The sequence below is a fragment of the Saccostrea echinata genome, unplaced genomic scaffold, assembly GCF_033153115.1.
Source record: "Saccostrea echinata isolate AGI-Se365-2 ecotype Australia unplaced genomic scaffold, CSIRO_AGI_Sech_v1 ptg000003l, whole genome shotgun sequence".
NCBI classification, from domain to species: Eukaryota; Metazoa; Mollusca; class Bivalvia; order Ostreida; family Ostreidae; genus Saccostrea; species Saccostrea echinata.
This window is the reverse complement of record NW_026889752.1, coordinates 850,139-868,626: the sequence shown is the minus strand read 5'-3', so window position 1 is coordinate 868,626 and position 18,488 is coordinate 850,139. Positions and strand designations below refer to the sequence as shown.

General features: G+C 31.1%; 1 pseudogene; it reads right to left on the bottom strand.

The window, feature by feature from the left end:
* Positions 1–354: 354 nt before the first annotated feature.
* Positions 355–16,965, bottom strand: LOC133178611 (G2/M phase-specific E3 ubiquitin-protein ligase-like; annotated as a pseudogene).
* Between the last annotated feature and the right edge of the window lie 1,523 nt (positions 16,966–18,488).

Here is an 18,488-nt window from a genome sequence, read left to right as displayed (position 1 = left end):
TCACTATATAAACATGTACAAGCTTTGGTATAAATTACTGGCATTTCTGGTGCAGTGGTTCTCGCGAAAAAGTTTTTTAAAGACACACACATTCTTTTCACTGTTTTGTGATTATATATCTTCATTTTGAAACGGTTTCACTCTTTATTTTAACAATTTAGAATTCCCGTCCCATAAGCATGCTTTGTACCAAGTTTGGTTATATACATTTAGCCCAGTGGTTCTTGTAAGAGAAGAAGTCAAAAATGTGAAAAGTTTACAGACAGACGGACGGACAGATGGACAACAGGTGATCAGAAAAGCTACCTTGAACCTTCAGTTTAGGTGAGCTAAAAAGTCTGGATCCTATTCCTATCATTTACAATAAATACCTTCTATTTCAACTAAATAATCTCTCCAGTAAGTCTGTATTCTTAATTCATTTATATATTTGTTACTGACTTCTTCAGAGAACTCAACAAGGAACATGTTGTCCATTTCCACTGCATCAAGAAGAAGGTCGCTTTTATGGACAAAGAGTCCTCTCATGGCATCAGGATAATTTCTAATCCTGTCAAGTACACCAAGGCATTGTAGACCTATGGTGAATTGCAAAACAAGATAATTAGGATTTTGAGATAAAAATTCTTAATTCATCCTGTAACAAGTCAATTAACCCCTATTTTATCTCGCTGACTTTACCCCAGGAAAAAGCAATTACCATACACAATAAACTATAACTTTTTTTTTTAATTATAATCAATTAATTTGCCAAACCTTTTAATAAAATCATATATTCCAAACCATATATTTTAAGTCATTTAAATAACCATCAATAAAGGTTCATTACTTAATGAGAGAATCCTTGCATGCAAGTCTATTTCTGACATTTTATATACAGGTGAGGTAAAAAGCACACACAGTTACGTAAACTCACTGTTTAAGTGACTTCTCAATCCTTGTGACAGCTATATGCCTACATAAAGCATGGACAAGCTCATTTTTTGGCACAGCTAATGGAAGAGCACCAATATAATCCAAAAGTGGCCTCATTGGATCAACAGCATCAAAAAAAGATGAAATATCTGTTGACATTTCAATCTGAAACAAAGATTTTTCTTTTGGAAACATATCTGCAACCAATTTAGCAATACAGGAACTGAGCAGACAGGTAATGGGTAATATAGATAACAATCATTCAGTGTAATATCAACAAACGGTTTCAAAGAATTGTGGTCCCCCGCTTTTGGTGTCTTTGTGGGTGAGATGTCATTATTTATGGCATATTGTGTCAAATATGAATGCCCTATCATATGTCATTCAAAAGTTATCACCAAAGTTGAATTTCTTGAAAATTAGGTCAAACATGATGGTCAAGGTCAAGGAGTCAGAAATCATAGCATGCTTGGAAATATCTTGTCACAGGTAATACACATGTTTAATATGAAACCCCTATCAAAAGTTATGGCCAATTTAAAGTGATATGTAATTTTTTTAAAAGTAGGTCAAACTTCAAGGTCATGGGGTCAAAAATCATAGTGTATTTAGAAAGGTCTTGTCACAGGTGATACACATGTGTAATATGAAAGTCCTATCTCTTCTCATTCAAAAGATATGACCAAGGTTAAAGTTTTTGTGACAGACGGACAGACTTACAGACTGACGGATGGACAGACGAATGAGATTTAATGTCCCCTCGCTTTCGTGAAAACGGGGGACAAAAATTTAAAACATGGGAGATATCCTTGATTAATGAGGGTAAATATCTGATAGATATGAATATGCAGGATTTAGTTCAGGTCATTCATTAATATAGTTTGTGCAATTAATTTGATAGAAATTGAAAGTGTTACTGCATTTAAAAACCAGAAGTCTCTGATGACACTTTAGCTCTACTGGTCTGTACGTATAAAAAAGGAAAAGTAGCACTTGGATTTGAAACTTTGCAACATGCAACAATAAATAGAATTATGTATCTTAATGTAGTCTACTTCAGTGCCATGATATATTGAAATCAAACGAAAACTATAGGAGGAGTAGCGTTTTGAAAAATTGTTTACAGACAGACGGACAGACAGACAGACAGAAGGACGGACGATGGACACCCTACTATCGCACAAGCTCTTCTGGTCTTTGACCAGTAGAGCTAAAAACAATTATAATTATATACAGAAAATTTACTCATTATAGCTATAGATGCTTACACAAAACTTAAAGTAATATTTTGATTAAAAATAATTGTCATGCAAAAAAGGATTAATTTAATTTATAAATCAAAAATACCAGTTGAACTTGTTTCTTGTATTCATCACCAACAATGTCATCTGTGGTTGGTCTGCTGAATCCGGCCCATAGGCCAAAAGCCCAAACATGAACTCTGACATAAATCTTGGTGCTGGTCCACCATGCACCAAGCTATAAGCTATTATCATCCCTTAGGTCTCATAATCACCCTTATCTTCAGCTAAAATAAGAAGTATTAAGGAAAAAAGTGAACTAGCTCACAATTTCAACACTCCAGCATAGAAAGACAATGTTGCACATAACTTAATTAAACTAGAAGAGCTTCATGGGTCTAATTTTATGTAAATTAATATAAATTGAATAGGATTATATATATATATATATATATATATATATATATATATATATATATATATATATATATATATATATATATAGATATGTTTGTGTATTTAAAAAAAAAATCATGAAACAGAGAGTTCTGGAGGGGGTGTTATGATGCTGCCAAGCAAGGAGGCATCTAAATGTCTAAGGCATAGTTATAAATAGCCGGGTAGTCATAATGTGATGGAAATACTGTATAATAAATACCTAGAAGTGGACCGAGAAACGGATTTTTAAAGAATGAATGTAAATTTACTATATGATTAATGGTCTGAGTCCACCACAACACCAGAATTACATGTATAACCCCTAATTTTTGGATCACAAATTCCACAAATTTAGAGATCGTGGCTGCCTTTCCTGAACACCGTAACGAAGCACTTACTTTTCTGATGCCAAGGAATATAGAGAGCAAAAAAGACAAAGCATCTCATTTTTTTAACAGTTTACCGGTAGCCCCAAATTTATGGGCCCTGGGGATGAGGATAATAAATCTTACAATTTTTTTTTTATCCATTACCCTATACTGTTATTAGAATTAATTAATATCAAAACTATAGATACCTAACAGGTTTTGCAACAGCATCTTCCTTCTGGACTCCCTTTCAAATATTGCAGACTCTGACATTGCTTTTATAATCATTCTCATGAATTCCCTTGATGGACCACCCTCATCAATTCCTTTTTCTCCCGAAAATCTTACAAATAATGGCTGGTCAGCCATGAATTTTTCTCTTCTGAATGAATCTTTAGTGGCCAACACATTGTTCCTGTCCACATTAATAATATTTTTTTACCATCAACTTTTATATTATTTCTTAGTTGTTTAAGAATTTCTTCAGCTGTCATATTCCTGCAGGAGAAACCAGGAAAAGATATTAATTTTTCAATGGCACACATACTTTTGCAAATGTGAATATGTACATATCGGTTTATACATTACATGTATCCATAAAGATGCTGATTAAAAATGTAGAAGTGAATAGCTATAGATAATGAAAGAATTTTTAAAATCTTATTCATGGAATATTAAGACTTTCTCAGTTCTTTCTGCAATTCTGCATATCTTTATATGCTTCCTAAAATTGAACTAAAAATGCAAATTTTTTTGATTTTATCTATAGATTTGGTCGTCACATATTTCTGCTGACCTCAGAATGACATGAAATACGTTATTCATGACATGAAGGTTCGAGACCATTACACATGTAAAAATTCTGACCATGTTATTTTCACCTAATGGGTGAATTAAAAAAAATGACCACCAAACTGAATTTTTTTGGAAAAATTCAACTACTTAAAACATATTTTTCACTTATGTCATCGTATTGCACATACATTCTAGCTTAAAATCCTGAAGTGGCAATAGAATAGACAATCAGATTAAAAAGTTTCAGAATTTTTATTAGTAAAATTTCTTTTGAAAAAAGAAAATATTATTACACCTTAAAAGACTTTCTAAAATACATAATCACAAGAAATTATAGTTTTTTAGGCTTCAGAATGGTAAAAGGGGTATAAATGATTAAATCTAGACCTTGATTGAGTCTCTTGTATATATGACAAAAAACTGGCTTTTTGATTGTTATTTTACATTTTTTTTTCAATTCTGGTTTGAAAAGTTTTAATATGAAAAAAAATTTGAAGAATAAAATTCCCCAAAATTCACTTTTTTGTCCGTTCAAGTCAATTCTTTAAATCTAAGCCAAAAAAGAATTTTTATATATGAGTTCTCTTACAAAAAATACTAGATTTTGAAGTGACCCTCCCTAACAAAAAAATACTATAGTAAACTATAGTTAACTATAGTTTACTATAGTTAACTATAGTAAATCAAAGTTCCAAAGTTTTCACTATAGTAAATCAAAGTTCCAAAGTTTTTCTATAGTAAATCAAAGTTCCAAAGTTTTCACTATAGTAAATCAAAGTTCCAAAGTTTTTACTATAGATAATTAAAGTTTCAAAGTTTTCCCTATGCTTAATCAAAGTTTCAAAGTTTTTTCATTAGTTTAAGAACTTATGTATTTTTATTATTTTTTTTTTATTATCTAGCCGTTTTAGGGGAGGGGTGGATATGAGGTTGGTTGGGGATGGTTTTTGTTGTACATCTTTATATAAATATACAAAGTAGTTAATTCAAATGCAATATTTACATTTATAAATTTAAAAAAAAATACATGTTGACTGAAGTTGATGAAGCAGATATTTTGATTCTAAATGACACAATAATATATTATTTTTTCTCCATAAATAAGACTTACGTTACATCTGCATAACATTAAAATTAAATGCATTGAAATAAATATTGCTTATTTATCGGCGCAAGCGACAACCTTTACATTAAAATTCATATCTTGTACATTATTCTTTTAGGGGAGGGGTCGGGTTTTAAAAATGTTCTCTAAAGCGTTTATGAATCTTAAACTTGAAATATCATAAAATGTAAAGAATGGGAATCAAAAACACAATTCCACAGGATTTAACGTACTTAATCAAAGTTTCAAAGTTTTTACTATAGTAAATCAAAGTTCCTAAGTTTTTACTATAGTAAATCAAAGTTCCAAAGTTTTCACTGAAGTGAATCAAAGTTCCAAAGTTTTCACTACAGTAGATCAAAGTTCCAAAGTTTTCACTATAGTAAATCAAAGTTCCAAAGTTTTTACTATAGTAAATCAAAGTTCCAAAGTTTTCACTATAGTAAATCAAAGTTCCAAAGTTTTCACTATAGTAAATCAAAGTTCCAAAGTTTTTACTATAGTAAATCAAAGTTCCAAAGTTTTTACTTTGGTACTATAGTTAACTATAGTTTACTATAGTATTTTTTTGTTAGGGCTATGTTACATTATTGTGTTGCACTCCTGACATCTGATATGTATTTTATTTAACATTGTTTTAAAAACTATAACACACGATAACCCATTCTTACTTTGTAAATCAATTTGTCTTTTTGATATTTTTCATCGTTTACGGCAGGTTTTTCATACTTTGAAGAACTTAAAACATGATTATTTGCGAAGTGTAATATGTGTAAATTGTATTAAAAAATACATGTGAAATGATGAAAACTATTCCCTGAATTGACTGTAAAATTTCTGTGATTTGTTGATAGATATAGTGTTTTGAACATCAAATAGTATCAAACATTTTTTTCAACTTATTTTTTTTACTAAAGATAGTTAAAAAGCATTGGTAATTATAAAGCAGTTTTGTTGCACTCCTGACTGCAGTAAAATTTAAAATTAAAACCATAGAACACAAAAATTAAAAAAGTGTTGGCAACTTCAAGTGGTAATGAAATTGTGCAATATTTATAGTCCAATACTTCATAATTAAAACAGATGAAAGTATTATAAATTCGCATTTTATCTGGAATTATTTCCTATATATGCCCAAAAAACTAGCTAAAATATATATTTAGAGGATAAAATATATTTTATAGCATATTTTCCTTTAAAGGACAAACACAGTAATCCATCAGAAAAATTCTACTCATCATGTTTTCTTTATTTTTATTCTTGTTGGATGATTTATAATTTTAACATATTTGTTGCACTCCTGACCAAAAGCACTGGGGCCTTAAAAGTAGAATTGTGAAGTGAAAATTACATAGGAAATTGTTCTGTTGTTTCAGTGAAGTTGAGGAGGAATTACTTGAATTTTATGACATTTTTTAGTGTGTTTATTTTTAATGTTCATTAAAAAAAATCACAAAAAAGATGAAAACAGATCTGAACTGATAAAATTGAAAAAGAAAGGATTTTAATAATAAAACCGTCAATAATTTAGTATTAAATTATACGAAAAAGATCATTATTAATTAATGAATACTTCTAAGCATGAATAGAAGTGTTTTCCTCACACAACTTGAATCTTCAAAAAAAATGTGTTGCACTCCTGACCATAGAAATATAGATCTGAAGCACAGACAGATCCTGTAATTGATAAATCTATATGGTAAAAATGTTCTTTGTGTCTTTATTATCCAAAATAAAAATCAGAAAATCATATAATGATAATAGTTTTTTCATGCTTGCGGGCAAAACATCAAATGTTGCACTCCTGACATTATTGGGTATGCACCTATACTTGACTCTCATTAATGTTGTTTGTCATTTATCTAACATTTTTAAGTTTTAAAATGTATATCAGTTATTGTTTTACGCTTTGAAAATTCTTTTTTGTCTAAATTTTCTTTCAGAATTTTACAATTGATGTTTTTTGGCAACACTGCATTTTTTCTGTTGCACTCCTGACATGGTATAACATTTTTTTAAACATCAGCCATGACAACAAACTGATTAAACAAAAGTTACTACAGTTCACATTTAAAGCTCAATACTTTGAATATTATCAGGAAAGTCTTTATTTTCAACAGAAAGCATTATTATTTATTTCACAGATCTCCAAAAAATATTGAAATTTCAAAATGTCACAAAAAGGTGTTGCACTCCTGACAATTTTAGCATCATTTTTGGGCATAACTTTTTTGTTAATTGAGATATCAATAAGATATTTGGCAGGTATTTAGACATTATCAAAAGACATATGCTGAGACATAGAAATCTATTTTCATTGCCTGTATTTTTAGTGTGGATTGATAAATATGCGTTTGGTCATTTTTTTTTTTTTGAATTCACCCTAATCAGAGTTAAAAAAAAAAAAAGATTTTACACAAATCTAAATCCAAATAACACCTTTGCAACCTTAAAGAACAGAAATTAGTGTCTATTAAAGGATGAGATCTTATAATATATGTCAGCAGCCCATTTTTAGTAATAATCAATCGTGATTTTTATAATTGATCCAATTAAGAGTGCATATAATTGACATATCCTGATTAGTATCTATAGATCAGATATTTTCTTATTGTAATGACTGATGCATTTAGTAATCAATATTATTTTTAGACCCAGTAAAAGTGAATTCCATTCTGTTTTGTGACCCCGTCTTTTTAATCAATAAAAATGAAAAAAATGGGCGGGCCCTTGTACAATACAGGATAATTATGTATATGAAGAAATTAAGCAGATTGGACAAGACTCGCTTACATACCATGTGACATTGTTATTGCCAAAATTTCAAAAGATGTGAAAACTTAGCTTTGAAAATTAACATCCGTTGAAATTACAACTAGCAAAATTAATGATATATAATTACATTAATGTGCAACAAAGGCAAATACAGTCATGTCAAACATGCATATCCAATTTTACATGTATGTCCAATCAGGTAGACGAGTAGCATTATAAAAGGTTCAGAGTTTTCACATCTGATTCAGAAAATTTATAATGGGGAAGGCCATTCAACTTGACTTTTACATCTTATAAAAAGTTATACATGAGCGCAGTTAGATACATTTTTCTCCTATGTCAGCAAACCCGCAAGCTACCTTAAGATGACAGATTTACTTACCTGATACTCAGGGGTCTTGAAACACTGTCAGCATTTTTGTTGAAAACAACCTAAGAAAATAGATTTTGTTATTATAGAAAATATCATTTTTTTTTTTTTTTTTTTTTTTTATGAAATGCCAATTCCTAGTTTTTTTAAAAATAAATTTCATTTAATCAAACTACCGTTGGGGTTCCTGAATCAGATGGAATGTGTATTCCTGAATCAGCAGAGCTTTTGGTCTCCTGTTTTTCTGTCTGTAAAATTTGACACATAAAATATTATGATATATTGACTTATGAATCCTACCAGTAGATTGTCCAATATTTATTCATATGACAGCTGGTTCAAATATTAAATGTAATCCAACATTGATAAGCTACATTTGTTTTAACCTTACGCAGGTATGTTAAGGCAGTACCCAGATCATATTTCAGCGAATTTAGACTTTTTTCGTAAAATGTAACATTGATAAATCGGAAAAACCATAGATAAAACATTTACTATTATTATCCATTGTATAGACGTCATTGAGTCTTAGGCTAAAAGAAGCACTCCACTACGACGTCATCACGTGACGTCTATAAATAGAAAAATTGCCTTAATGAAAAAGTGAAAAGTTCAACACTACCCCGGAGATAATTCATTTCTTTTAGTGAAAATAATTATGTAAAAACATCACTGGGCCATGAAAAGTGCTGCTAGAATCCTACTCTCCTGACACAGAAAAAAATATTCCAAAGTTTTGCATGAAACCGTACCAAAATTTTTACATTTTATACATACATTCAAGGAATTTTTATCAATTCATGTTAACCACACGATTCTAGCAGCACTTTCCAAGTACTATAGAATACAAGCTTTCGATACAAACAAAAATTATATTTCAAAGAATGTTGCGTAGTGTTGAAATTTTGCATCTTTGTTGTTATAGAACGACAGAGGAACGGCTGATCGGGATTTCAAAGCACTGACTATGTTCATTATAAGAAAACATGATAAGAATATATCAGCGTACCTGATTCTTAATCTTTAATTCCTTATGAATCACACATAACATTCATGGTATATGCCTTAAAACTCCCATTTCATATATTTGTTTACATGAATTTTCATTTCACTCGGCAAATATTTGATATTTGATTTATGACGTCATGGGTTTGGTATTTAACCCCCGTGCTAAATAATTAGCTATTTATACCACCCAAAAACGACAAGATTTAGTTTATGTTTTGAATGATTCCATTCTTTTCTTGGACCTGAAATTAAACTTTAAAGATAGATATTGAGAAATCATTATTTCTATAGTTCACGTCATACAGCTTACTATGACGTCATATTGTGAAGGCAAGTAGGATATCTCTGGGTGTAGCCTTAACATACCCGCGTAATTCACTTCAGGAAATTTTACTTATTATAATAAATGAATCATTTGATAAAATGTAATTGTCCCAGGTTACTGTTTCCATCACATTTTGACGGATTTTAACAAAAACACACATACCTGCTAAAGAAGTACAATTGAAAACAATATAAGGGGAAAATTCCAAGATTTCATCATTGTCACTTCGTCTATTTTTACCTGGAGAAATTAACATGAACAAAAACAAATTTCTTATGGAGATTTATAAGGGCCGGGAAATGTTGACATCTTTTCTTCATTCGGAAGTACTCGGGACACCTCACACAATTTTTCAACGTTACCGTCCGGGTACTTTTCATGTCATTTGTAATGTAAAATCCCCATAGTCTTCTTATTTTTGGTTGTGTATTTAAACCTGAAGAGTACACAAGGGGGCATTTCAAAACAGAAAATCTGGACTTTTTCATTCCAGTGGATGAAAGAAGTTTAGGCACAAATGTATTAATCATCATCGAAATATAAAGCAAACAGTGGTGGAAGCAGAAACTTGGGACAGAGTATAACTGGATTTTTTGCATGTTTATGTTGCTTCAGTAAATTGATTCTATTAATTAATGTTGTTTACTGTTGGTGCTTTTGATTCTGAGAGATCAGATTCCAATTCTTCGACCTGTAAAATCAATACCCAAATCATTATAAATCAAGTTTATGAGTAACAATTATAATAAACATGTTAGAAAGAATGATCATGCAGACTTAAATTATAATGACTCTGCATGATTAGTTGATACTTCTTTGTAACATACTGTACATATAAACATGTATTTTGTGTCATCTGCATTGACATCTCAACATTGCTAATAAAATAAGTTTTGAAGTATTATATACAGCACTCATGCAATCAACATAATGAATATAAATAAATCTTTTGATTTTCTATTAAATGTTACATTCAGGACATATCATTTTCCTTTTTTTTTCTTAAAGAAAGATTAAATTGGACATGAACTTAACCTTCAAGATCAGTTTTCCAAACTCAAGAGGAAACAAACAATTCTTTGATGCTTTAATAGCGCAATATACCAATTAGATATCTTTTAACCTCTTGACCCCAACTCCTTCATTGCATGATCCATACAGGAGAGCATACAAAAGAAGCCCATGGTCCACATCACTCACCTGAGCAACAATAATCATAACAAAATCAGCTTTATGGAGTCATATACAAAATATCTGGACAATGTAGTATCAACAATATGTCAAGATGCTTGCACATAAATATTACCATATATTATATTAGAGATTTAAGAATGCATGATTTCAAATTTTTTCCTATGTACAATAATAAAATAACATGGACCCCCCCCCCCATTAATGTGGCCCAACCTTACCCCCAAAGATCATGATTTTGAAAAACTATTTGAAAACGCTTTCACTGAAGCTTTTCAAGGCTAATGGTTTTAGAAGAAGATTTAAAAAAAATTTAATCTCTATATTCCTATGTAAAAATTTGAACCAACTTCACCATTGTGGCCCCACCCTACCAGTGGGGACCATGGTTGAATAAACTTGAATCTATACTGCCTGAGGATGTTTTCCAACTAGTTACAGCTTTTCTGGCCAATGTTTTTGAGAAAAAGATTCTTCAAAAATGTCAACAATTTTTCAATAATTCTAAATTATCTCCCCTTGAAAGAGGACATGACCCTTCATTTTAACAAACTTGAATCCCTTTCAACAAGGGAGGCTTTGTGCCAACCTTGGTTAAAATTGACCCAGTGGTTCTGGAGAAGTCAAAAATGTGAAAAGTTTACAGATGGTTGTCAGACAAAAAAGTAATCAGAAAAGCTTACTTGAGCTTTCAGCTCAATTGAGCTAAAAATCAAATAAATATAATTAAGTTGATAAAATCAATTACTGATGGACTTGTTTCTGGATTTGAAGGTATTTCAGCTATGGTTGCAGTTTTGGGCTCCGATTCCTTCACCTGAAAGATTTGATACAAAGAACTCTGTTCAAATGGAAATCCTTGCAGTTTTAAATGCTCAAATGAATCAAGTTCATCAAAAGTATAAAACACTGTTTTTGATATATAAGAGAGGTGCAAAATTAAAAGTATTAAGACATATGATAAAAGACCAAAGATATGTGGTAAAAAATCATATTTCATAAATTATTTTCTTTTCCTTCCCTTGCATTTACAAAATAAAACCTAAATTTTTCTATAAAAATCCTATGTATATATATATATATATATATATATATATATATATATATATATATATATATATATATATATATATATATATATATACACTCACACATATATATGAGCCTTGTTTATATACATTACAAAAGAAATTGAAATTGTTTTAGCTTAATTAACTTGTGACCTCAGACATGCCTAAATTTTTCACAAAAGCTTTTCTTTTCCAGGAAATTAGAATATATATATCGAAATGCCAAAGACAACCATACCCTTTCAAAATGATAATGTTTACTGCAATGCTTTATCACAATGTCAACTGATCAGTAATTAAAACATACCTTTTTATCTTCTTTCCTTCTCTTTGATTTTTTCAAAACTAGTTTAGGCAGACTTTCGAATTCATCATCACTCTCATCCTGAAATATTTTTTTTTACTTTTCATCACATATTCAATGAAATAATAAATAAAAGGTCAAAACAATGCAAAATGAGGCAAATAGATGGGGCAGTCTGTAACCATACAAAGGGCTTTCTTCTGCAAACATCCTACATAAACTTTGGATTAACATTGAGGTCTACTTGTAGTCTAACTAATGGTTTGGAGGATTTCCGGGGGTGGGGTGGGGGTTGGGGGGGGGGGCTGCAATATTTATTTCTCATAAGCTTTGTTACTACATATATTTTATAACTTGTCCAGAACATGTACACCTCTTGATCAGTGCATATGAGTATTATGACAAATACTTACTCCTTGTAGTATATAATATACCTATGAGTAGTGTATCAGCCTTAACTGATTCACATTAGATAGTTAAAATGAAGCAGTTAAAAGGATGGACAAGCTAGAAAGTATGACATTCTGTATTTTTTTTTACTTGCTCATTATCAATTTAAATGCAGTGATCTAGGGAAAATTAAACTTACAAATTTACAGAAGAAACTTCACACATTACAAGCTACTTAATAAGTTTCTTTCTTGATAATTTTGAATTCTATATGCATCCAGACAACGTTCTTTTTGTTTAACATGTACATTAAATGATGACAGTTTGACACCCAAGTCCGACAACTCTGTGAGTGCCTAACATGATAAAAATAGAAATGAATGAGTTTTGAAAAGCCGGAAAAACAAGTGTAAGGCTTCTTTAACAAAATATATTCTTCTTTTAAAGAAATCTTAATTATAATGGTATTAAAATAATTGATGATATTACCTGACATCACACCGTTGTTTAGATTTGGTCTGTAACTGGTACCAGTCCAAGCAGGCCAATATTAAAACAACAGTGTGATGTTCTTTGTGTGTATGTCTTGATAGGATTTGAACAAAACTCTCGAAGGATTTTAAAATCCAGTGGAAAAGCTTAATTTACTATAATATATATGAAAACTACCTGCCTAAATTACTAGAAAATTCCTGCTGCAGGATCGTAATACTCCCATCCTAATAATTGGCCAGCATTTTTTTTTTAAGGTTTACAAACACCAGAATGAAAAAGTTCCGTAGGAGGAGGAAATAAAACTTTTTTCTATGGATAAATTATCTATTTTTGTACATTCATTTTTGCTTCTTTTTTGATGCTCTTCTAACAGGCCCCTTGCCACTGGCCACACAATGGTTACAAATAGGAAGGTAGGACCTTTAATTGTTTATTTCATTGTCTGCCAGTTGGGGACAGTGATATAAATTTTGAGATGTTTGTCAAAATACTAATTTTTTAACTCTTTCAAGATATCTTCATTTTTTTAAAAATATGTGACAAGTGATTGTGTAGAAATTGTTCTAAAAATATACTCGCGACCTTATGTAGATATTCCTATCATATAACAGAAAGGGAAGGGGTGGGTGGGTGAGGGAAAAAAAATTTCAATTAAGAGTAAAATAATTTTTCTGGCTGCCACATTCAAAAACGATACTACATGCATGTATATATTTGTATATACTTGTTTTCTTTAATAGTTGAAATATTTCATTTCTTTAGGTTATTGTTTATTTCACCCTCAAATGATCAACTTCACTTCTCTCATAGTTTTATTCATTACATCTGATGCATAAGTGATCCTATTCTGAAGAATGTTGCTTAGACTGTAACCTATAGCAGAGACCTAAACAAAGTCTCTGGCTATAGCTACCTTGGGCAGTTTTTAACCTGTGGGAGAAAATTAACTTACATGCAGATACTTTTGAATACATATACATAATTATCTCACCAACATGTGATTGTGCAACAAAGTTGTCAGCATTTTATTTGTCCTCTGAACGGGTGAAACATTTTGAATGGCACTCCTATTGATAAATTTTACACTAAACCAAGCTATGATGCTGCTATGGACTATGCAGATCTACCTTTACCTATTTACCCGCTTAATTCCATTTTTCTCCAATTCTTTTTTTTTTTCTGAAAATTCAAAATTTTGAGCGGTAAACTTAAAAATAAAAAAAAATGCTGGCCTATAGGAAAATAAATTCCTGCAAATATGGGATTGAAAATAAGGCAGAGATAGAAAAGGGAAATAACTGCACCATACATTAATTGAAATGCTTGAAAGTAATTTTGCATTTCAATTGGCTAGACAAATCAAAATTACCTGCATAACTTTTTCATTTGTTAATCTGATTTTTTTCTGTGGTTCTCCCTGAATAAGAAATAATTTAAAAGTATAAAAAAAAAAAAAAACTTGCATGATATCATCATAAGGAAATTGACCATAAGAATTTTCATAAGGACAAATTTATCAATTTTAATGATAATCATAAATACCGGTAGATATATTAATTAACTTACTGACTGTTTTTTAATAATGACAGAATCTTCATCCACCCCTGGTGATATGATTGCAGATGTAAATAGGTACAATCTGATTGGGTAAGTTCTTATTTCATTGTAATAACCTTCCAAGCTGAAGGGGTCTCCATTACTTAATGTGTCCTGAATTGGATCTCCAGCATAGTTTCCAATATAATAATTGAAGTCCTTCAATTGAAGACCCTGTATCTTATTTTCACCGTTTGGAAAATAAATTTCTAGAAATTTCTCCTTCATTTCGGCTAAAGTGGTACTTTTATGTATACCTATGACCTCCTTACCAACAGTGACTCTCGAGTACACAGAATTTTTTCTTCTTTTTTTTTTTTTTTTTCTTTTTTTGATCATCCAACCAACATGAACTCTTCTGGTATATTCTAGTGTGGGTGTCAATAATGTACTTTATGTACAATAACTAAAGGGGATGTGTGTTTTTCCATATACTTTTTATTTGACCTGCTGAATTGCTTCCTTTGTATATTCCGGTGAGAGCTTAGTTCTCTTAACTTTTTAAGTGTAGGAGAGTCTGGCACTGCAATATCAAAAAAGTTTCAAATTCAACAGCATGCATCTAATCAATGCAAATATTAAGGCATAATTTTCATTTTCATGTGTAATTATTAATACTGATGTATCATATTTTTCTTATTATCAAACAAAAATGAGTTATAGATCTGCAAATATTCTAACATTTATATAATTACACACATTGCACAATGGTTCTGCAGCCAACTGTCAATACTCCAAGTTTTTCAAACTCGGCATCGGTCAAGGTTAGTACTTCTTTAGGTTCAACCTACAATAATTGAAGAACAATTTTCAAGAAATCGATCTGTTCATTTTTTTTCAATATGAGCATTAACATATTAAGAACATTAATCTCCTCATCAATTTACTTCTCTTAAAAGAGCTATTTAATGCAATACTGCGTAAATCATGATCACACAAGATCAGTTTTGCATGAAAATGGAACAACAAAACTCAATTCCATCTCAATGAGAAAATATATATTATAAATTACAAAACATAGGGTACCTGTAGTTTACAATATAACAATATATTTCTGGTCACTTTTCTGAAAAAGAAATAGAACTTTAGAATAGTCTGTCTCAGCTGGACTATTTAGCTCACCTAGCCAAAATTGTGACTGAGTATAATTTTCTTTATAGACTCACCTATAACCTTTAATTGTCACCCAAGGAGTTCAATTTCATATATTAACAAAATGGAATATGAATAAATAAGTAAAATGAATGATAATTTTTTTTTTCAAGAACATGTAATGCAATAATGTTTCTCTTATGTCTGGGTTCTATGTTTAAATCTAAGAGCTGGCAATCAAACATTTGATTTAATTCTTTTGAAGAAAAATTAGGCTTAAATATTGATAAAATAAATTGTAAACAATTTACAAATGAATTAAAAAGTATATGGAAAAACAAACATCCCCTTTAGTTATTGTACATAAAGTACATTATTGACACCCACAATAGAATATACACTAGATTTTTTTGGATAGATGTCCATCATCTGACAATGTAAACCTCAAAAATATTCAGCGAAATGCTTTTGGCTAAGACAGTAATGGTCATTTAATATTATTCAGTTTCATCAGAGTATATATACATCTTTCTTCATGGCACTTTACAAGTGGTAATTCTTTCTTTTAAATTCTTCTCTCCCTGCAAGATCCCCTAATTTTTCTCACCTAGCCAAAATCCATTCGACTGTGTAAATTACAGAACTTTGGCAATGCAAGTGGAAAGACGTCATTTTAAAAGTCAGGCTAAACAGTGTCTGTTGGATAATATCTGTTTGATGATAACATGTTCTATCTATAAACTTAATGAACACCCCAAAAGTATTCTATAGCACAATTTCCAAATCCTATTGGAGTTGACATAATTATATATAATTATACATACAACTCCTATTGTTTCCTTTTTTGTAGATCAATAGATAAGTGATATTAAGTTAAAACACATCTGCAAAAAGGAGAAAATTCAAATTAAAAGTTGTTATGTTGAACAACGTATATAAACATTATTTTTATTAACAAACCTTTATTAATTAGTTGATAAGAAAATATTTACGGACAAAAGAGCTATTTTGCTTCTTAAAAAGAATTAAATAGGTACTGTTCAGTATAATATGTATAATAATGGGAAAAAAACATTAGAACTTGAACCATGCTTTTTTGAAATAGGATCCGACGGGGCCAATTTTTGGCCCCTGAGAAAGTACTGAAAAATTCTAACCGATCCCCAAGTGCGTATGACAAATATGACAAACTGTCTCATATCGACTTAAAAAGCCATAACATTATATGAAGTGATTATGAAAGTTACCTTCTCTAAAGGATAAAAAATACGCGTCCATATAAAAAAATTTGCATGGTGCACCCCTTTTCAGAAGAAGTTATGGACCCGCGTATATTTGTTACTTGATTTTTATAAACTTTTAAAAAAAATTAAAGCAGTATAGTTCCCTCCTTTTCAATGTACAAATTATTACAATTAATCTACCTTATGTTCCTCAAACAACTCTTTACAATGTAAAAGAGCAACCTCTTCTAAGATTTCTTCCATTTTTTTAGATCATGCGCAGACCATTATTTCCGTGAAGATTATTTCCGACGGCGAGTTATGTGTTAGCGCGACGGCGTGTTGCTTGAAAGCGTGTTAGCGCGACGGCGTGTTGTGCGAACTTGTGTTAGCGTGACAGCGTGTTGTGTGTTAGCGCGACGGCGTGTTGTGCGAACTTGTGTTATCTTGACAGCGCGTTGTGTGTTAGCGCGACATCGTGTTGTGCGAAATTGTGTTAGCGTGACAGCGTGTTGTGTGTTAGCGCGACGGCGTGTTGTGCGAACTTGTGTTAGCGTGACAGCGTGTTGTGTGTTAGCGCGACGGCGTGTTTTTCTGAACGCGCTGTTGAGCTTTTGCAAATGGCCCTATCCGGACACCATAGTGTAAAGATACAAATTAAAACAAATCCACCAGCTATGCTGCAAAGTGTAAGACGCTGTAGTTGCATCATACATACTGTTTGTACTGCTGTCCCGTCATAATATGACACATAAAATACATGCACTCCAATCATAAATTGTTTCTTGTTTTGGCGGTTGCAATTATCAGTATGAATTGTAAGTTCTGTAATGAGAAAACGACTAGTTCGAAGAATTGAATCTGGCCCACGAGTATTTGTATCTTTACACACTATAGTTTCATGTTAAGATTTATTTTTTTTTAAACTGCTTTAGGATATCGTCTACTCGAAACCCAAAGATCTGGATTTTGCAAAGAGTCACGAAATGGAGTGACCCCATTTTGAGAACATAACGAGGTTTTACTCATTGGTATCGGAAAATCAGTTTTTGTGATGTAACTGGATTATTATATGGTGTACAGGAGAAGTGTTGACCACTGAAACTGCCAAGCTCCTGTAAATAAACCAGAACTCTAAGACTATTTAAATGATGTTTGAAGAGTTATTAAATAACTAACACGCATAAATTTAACTTGCTACATATACTAGTAGTTTTAAAAATGATATTAAGTGTAAAGAAATAACATTAAAGTAGACTTAACTTAATATGCACAGGCTGTAGGAGCTAATTTTAGTTGAAAGGGGGGGGGGGGTTCAGCCTAAAAGAAAATGTTAACAAACAAAACCAAAAAAGTCAATTTACTTTTGAAAAGGGAACAACCGTAACTTAGCTTTACATGTATATGCTTTTGTAAAGTATTTTGTTGAGGGGTAAAACTTTTAATAAGCTTTGTTTTCTATTGTTAAGTATACAATTGTAAAATATTCCCCGGTTCTTATAAATGAATATTATATATAGTACAGCATGAAGGATGATTCTTTTTCTTACTATGCAATTTTAGGTCATATCTCTCCATGAGCACTGGAAGTGTGTGTAAAATTCAATAAAATATATTTAATATATGCAGGTATATAAGAATTACGTATTTTCAATACAAACCACAAACTAAGTAATGTACTTCCCAAAGGCACCTGAGTAGCGGATAAAGGACATGAACTTATCGTCAACCCCCTCCCCCCCCCCCCCCTGCCCACCCCCTCCCCCCCACCCCCCACCCCCATTCGG